This window comes from Triticum dicoccoides, chromosome 1A, assembly GCF_002162155.2.
Source record: "Triticum dicoccoides isolate Atlit2015 ecotype Zavitan chromosome 1A, WEW_v2.0, whole genome shotgun sequence".
Taxonomy (NCBI): Eukaryota; Viridiplantae; Streptophyta; class Magnoliopsida; order Poales; family Poaceae; genus Triticum; species Triticum dicoccoides.
Window position 1 is genome coordinate 270,010,293 of NC_041380.1, and position 5,557 is coordinate 270,015,849.

Consider the following 5,557-nt stretch of genomic DNA (forward strand, 5'->3'; position numbering starts at 1 on the left):
CACCTTCGATGCAGACGGACCGCTTTACGACTTCAAGCCATGGGCAGGCATCCACAAGCCGCCTCACTAGGCCGAAGTAGTTGTTGGGAAGGGAGTCACCAGGCCACATCCGGACTATAAGGCCCCTCATGGCCTGTTCGGCCGCCTTGTGCAGCTCGACCAGTTGCTTCAGCTAGTCGCGCATAGGCATCGGGTGTTCGGTCCCAGTATACTGAGACCAGAACAACTTCTCCGTCGAGCTTCCCTCCTCGGCCTGGTAATATTTCGCGGCATCCGACACGCTGCGGGGCAAATCTGCGAATGCTCCTGGAGAGCTCCGGACTCGGGTAAGTAACAAGTAATTTACTTTCACATGCTTGCATTGCATATTGAATGCCTTACCCTCCGCTACCTTCCTCATCGCCTCAATCTCCTGGAGGGCCTTTTGGGCTTCAGCCTTGGCATGCTTTGTGCTCTCGAGGGTCGCGGCAATCTCGGACTCTCGCGTCTTCGAGTCAAGCTCCAAAGCCTCGTGCTTCTTCACGAGAGCCTGGAGCTCTTGCTGCACCTCACCCACCCGTGCCTCTTGTTTTTTCCCGCTCGGTGCGCTCCTTGGCTGCTTTGTTTTCAGCCTCGGACAGCGCTTGCTTCAGGGTCGCCACTTCGGTCGTGGCCCCTGGCACATCCATGATGATCCTATCATTTTGCAACCGCATTACTTACCTTTGTTTTCCTCGAGCTGCCTCTTGGCAAGACCGAGCTCTTTCTCGGACCGCTCGAGGTTCTGCTTCAGTGCGGTGACCTCCGCAGTCAGTGCGGCAGAGGTCAGCAGCGAAGCCTGCATACGCATACAGACATACTTATATTAGACTCCTGCAGATATTATTTGATCCTCTATTCGGCTTTTCTTTGTGAACACCAAACAGAGCATCAGGGGCTACTGTCTATGCGGTAATATTTTCCCCATATTTTAAACACTTACCTCAAAGCCTGTTAGAAGGCTCGCACAGGCTTCAGTTAGTCCGCCCTTGGCGGACTGAACCTTCTTGATCACCGCACTCATAATAGTGCGGTGCTCTTTGTCGATGGAAGCGCCGCGAAGCGCTCCCAGCAGGTCATCCAGTGCCTCTGGATGGACAGAGGTCACCGGCATGGATGGCTTGCCCCTTTTGGAAGGGGGCCGCCTGCCCAAGTCCGGAACCGTTGGAGGTTCCGGTGCGGTGTTCGGCTGAGGGCCGAACTTGGAGCCCGTGGGATCCTTGCTCCCTTTGCTCCTGGAGTCCGGAAGGTCACCTTGAGGCGCCTCTGGGACTATCTCCCCCCGGCTCGGTGCCCCTTGAGACAATACCTCGGCATTGTCTGTAGGGCAAGGGGAGGAGGCGGTTGGAAGTGTATCACTATTCATGTCCGACAAGTCCAAGGAACTGTCCGACGAGGATACATCGATACGGGCTCGGGGCGGATTGCATAATCATATTCGATGTTAGGAGAAAGAGTGCAACAAAAGTATGCTATGAGTTACTCTGGTATCTGAATACTTACAACTTTGCCAGGGGCTTGGCCCTGAGTAGCCACTCGTCTTCACCGTCGGCGGCGGTGGTGGAACAGTCCGGAAGGAGAGTCCTTCCCTTCTTGGACCCTTCGGCCTCCCCGGTTGGGGCGGCCTTCCTTTTCTTGTCTCCCCCGGCTGGAGGGGGAGAATCTTCATCTTCCTCCTCCTTGTTTTTAAGGGAGGAGCGCGTCTCGGAGTTATCGGACGATGTGTCCGATACCACCTGGCATTGGGAACTCTTTCGGGTTCCCGTGGCCTTCTTCTTGGTTCTTCGGCACCTCATAAGGAGTCGGAGTCTGCATATCCATCAGGAGAGCGTCTGTAGGGTCTTCGGGTAGAGGGGCCGGACAGTTAATCTGCTCCGATGTCTCCACCCAGTCTTGTCAAAGGCATGGGAGCTCAGACCCCGGACATGGTTAAGCTATGGGAAATAAATACCCTACCAGATGTACAAGAACTTACCGGATTCGTAGGGTGCTTCGCGCTTAGCCCATGGTCCTCGGTAACAGAAGGGGGCACCTTGGCGCCCTTGAACAACACCTTCCAGACGTCCTTATGCGTCGTGTCGAAGAGCTCGCGTAGAGTCTGGTGCTGGGCCGGGTCGAACTCCCATAAGTTGAAAGCCCATTGTTGACACGGGAGGATCCGACGGAAGAGCATGACCTTGACTATGTTGACAAGCTTAAGTTTCTTGCTTATCATGTTCCGGATACACTTCTAGAGTCTGTCCAGCTCCACCGATGAGCCCCAAGACAGGCCCTTCTCCTTCCAGGAAGTGAGCCGCGTGGGGATTCCAAATCGAAACTCGGGGGCCGCCACCCAGTTGGTGTCGCGCGGCTCGGTGATGTAGAACCACCCCGATTGCCACCCCTTTATGGTCTCCACGAAGGAGCCCTCGAGCCATGTAACATTGGGCATTTTGCCAACCATGGCTCCGCCGCATTCCGCTTGTTGGCCGCCTACTACCTTCGGCTTGATATTGAAGGTCTTCAGCCATAGGCTGAAGTGGGGCCGTATGAGGAGGAAAGCCTCACACACGATGATGAACGCCGAGATGTTGAGGATGAAATTCGGGGCCAGATCATGAAAGTCCAGCCCATAATAGAACATGAGGCCACGGACGAATGGATGGAGGGGAAACCCGGAGGAGACCATCCACTTGCCTCCCGCTCCGGACATGTTTGGGGAGAGTTGAGGAGAAGGATGTGGACTTGGGCGCTGGATGTCGAGTGCGCGAAAATGGATGAGCAAGGAGGAAGAAGGCGTGGGTAGAAAAAGGTGAAACCTTTTCCATTTATAAGGGAAGACGAAACTATGCGCCCCCACCAACCTGGTAAAACTCGCTTATCCCCCAAGCGCCATAATTGATGGCACGGTTGGGTTACTCACGTCCGTCTTGATGGGAATCCCGTCATAAGGGGACACGATCTCTGCTTCGACAAGACGTGCCAAGGAAACTGCCTCACAAAACACGCTGAGACAGGTTATGAAAAATGATTCAAATAAAGACCTGGCTGTGGTGTGATGTCACACTACGGGGAACATCAGCAGATTAGACTTGTGTAAATATTATTCCCTCTACGGTGGTATGTGGAACTTATTTTGCAGAGCCGGACACGATCCTCGTGTTCAAGATCTTCTATGAAGTATTCGGAGAAGGAACCCGCCTTGCAATGCCGAAGACAATCTGCGCGCTGGACTCATCGTCATTGAAGCCTGGTTCAGGGGCTACTGAGGGAGTCCTGGATTAGGGGGTATCCGGACAGCCGGATTATATCCTTTGGCTGGACTGTTGGACTATAAAGATACAAGATTGAAGACTTCGTCCCGTGTCCGGATGGGACTCTCCTTGGCGTGGAAGGCAAGCTTGGCAATACGGATATTTAGATCTCCCTCCTTGTAACCGACTCTGTGTAACCCTAGCTCCCTCCGGCGTCTATATAAACCAGAGGGTTTTAGTCCGTAGGACAACATACAATCATACCATAGGCTAGCTTCTAGGGTTTAGCCTCTCCAATCTCGTGGTAGATCAACTCTTGTACTACTCATATTATCAAGAATAATCAAGCAGGACGTAGGGTTTTACCTTCATCAAGAGGGCCCGAACCTGGGTAAAACATCATGTCCCCTGCCTCCTGTTACCATCCGCCTTAGACGCACAGTTCGGGACCCCCTATCCGAGATCCGCCGGTTTTGACACCAACACATGTCTTGGGACAATAGTTGGGTTTTCCCGGCTCCCATGTTTTGGTACCTTACGTTCCGCTATATCGGCTAAGGTAGCATTGGGAGAACTACTGCGATTGTGTCCCGGTTCTTCCGGACGAGCACCACAGTAGAGAAAGCCGAAAACTGACTGTCATGATGCGGCGAGAGCTGGTCGCTATTCAAGAGGTCTCAAATCCTTAAAGATTTTTTCTGCTTCGGGCGAGGAGTCGGCCTTGTCCGATTTAGGCGTGCATAGCGCCCCAAGTTCGGCCTTCCAAATACTAGGGGCTTCGCCAAAATTTAAAATTGTAGACTTCTATGGCTAAGTGAGAGTGATAAAGCTTTATAGTCCGAGTGCCTGGTTCGTTGCGTTGAACACCTCCTTCGAAGGACCCAAAACTGGGATAAAGAGTGATCAGGTTTATCCCGAACACCTCAGTACTAGTTACATGGGGGCAGAAGCCTACGACTGGCCAACTCTCAAATTTTGTAAACGGCCGCACAAAAGGTAATATTTTAAATTAACAAGCGTTACATAGCACACAAGAACTCGTTTCACATTACAGGATCACATGGGTACATTCATTCAAATATTACATCCTCAGCACATTCCTCTGCCACAAGGCGAACACCCTTCAGGACACCGTCATAATACTTTTCGGGATGGCAATGCTCCTTGCCCTCCGGCCGCCCCTCCTTCACCAGCTTTTCGGCGTCCATCTTCGCCCAGTGCACTTTCGCCCGGGCAAAAGCCCTGCGCGCACCCTCAATGCATACGGACGGCTTTATGACTTCAAGTTGGGGGCAGGCATTCACAAGCCTCCTTACCAAGCCAAAATAGCTGCTAGGCAGGGGCTTGCCAGGCCACATCCGGACTATGAGGCCCTTCATGGCCAGTTCGGCCGCCTTGTGAAGCTCGACCAGTTTCTTCAACTGGTCGTTCAAGGGCATCGGATGTTCGGTCCTAGTATACTGCGACCAGAACAACCTCTCCGTCAAGCTCCCTTCCTCGGCCCGGTAGAACTCCGCAGCATCCGACACACTGCGGGGTAGATCATCAGGGGCTACTGTCTATGCTACTGATTAGACTCCTGTGATTATTATTATTTGATCCTCTGTTCGGCCTTTCTTCCGAACACCAAACAGAGCATCAGGGGCTACTGTCTATGCTATAACATTTTCTCACAATTTGATTACTTACCTTAAAGCCTGTTAGGAGGCTGGCACAGGCTTCAGTCAGTCCACTTTTGGCAGACTGAATCTTCTTGACCACCGCACTCATGATAGTGCGGTGCTCTTCGTTAATGGAAGTGTCGCGAAGCGCTTCCAGCAAATTGTCCGATGACCCTGGATGGACAGAGGCCATCGACACAGACTTGCTGCCCCCGGCATTAGAGCCCATGGGAGTCTTGCCCCTTGTGCGCCCAGTGTCCGGAATGTCGCCTTGGGGCGCTTCTGGAACTGTCTCCCCTTGGTTCAGTACCCTTTGAGACAGCACCTCGACGTCATCCGTAGGGCGGGGGGAGGAGGCGGTCGGGAGTGAATCATTGTTCATCTCCGACGGGCCCAAAGACTCATCTGAAGAGGATACGTTGATACGGGCTTTGGAGGGGCTGCATGATCATGTTCGACATGATAAGAAGTAATAGAATAAAACATACCAAGAATTAATACGGTATCTGGATACTTACGACTTCGCCAAGGGATTTACCCTGGGTAACCACTCCTCGTCGCTAAAAGCGGCCGCCATGGAGCAGTCAGGAAGGAGAGTCCTTCCCTTCTTGGACCCTTCGGCTTCCCCTGATGGGGAGGCCTTCC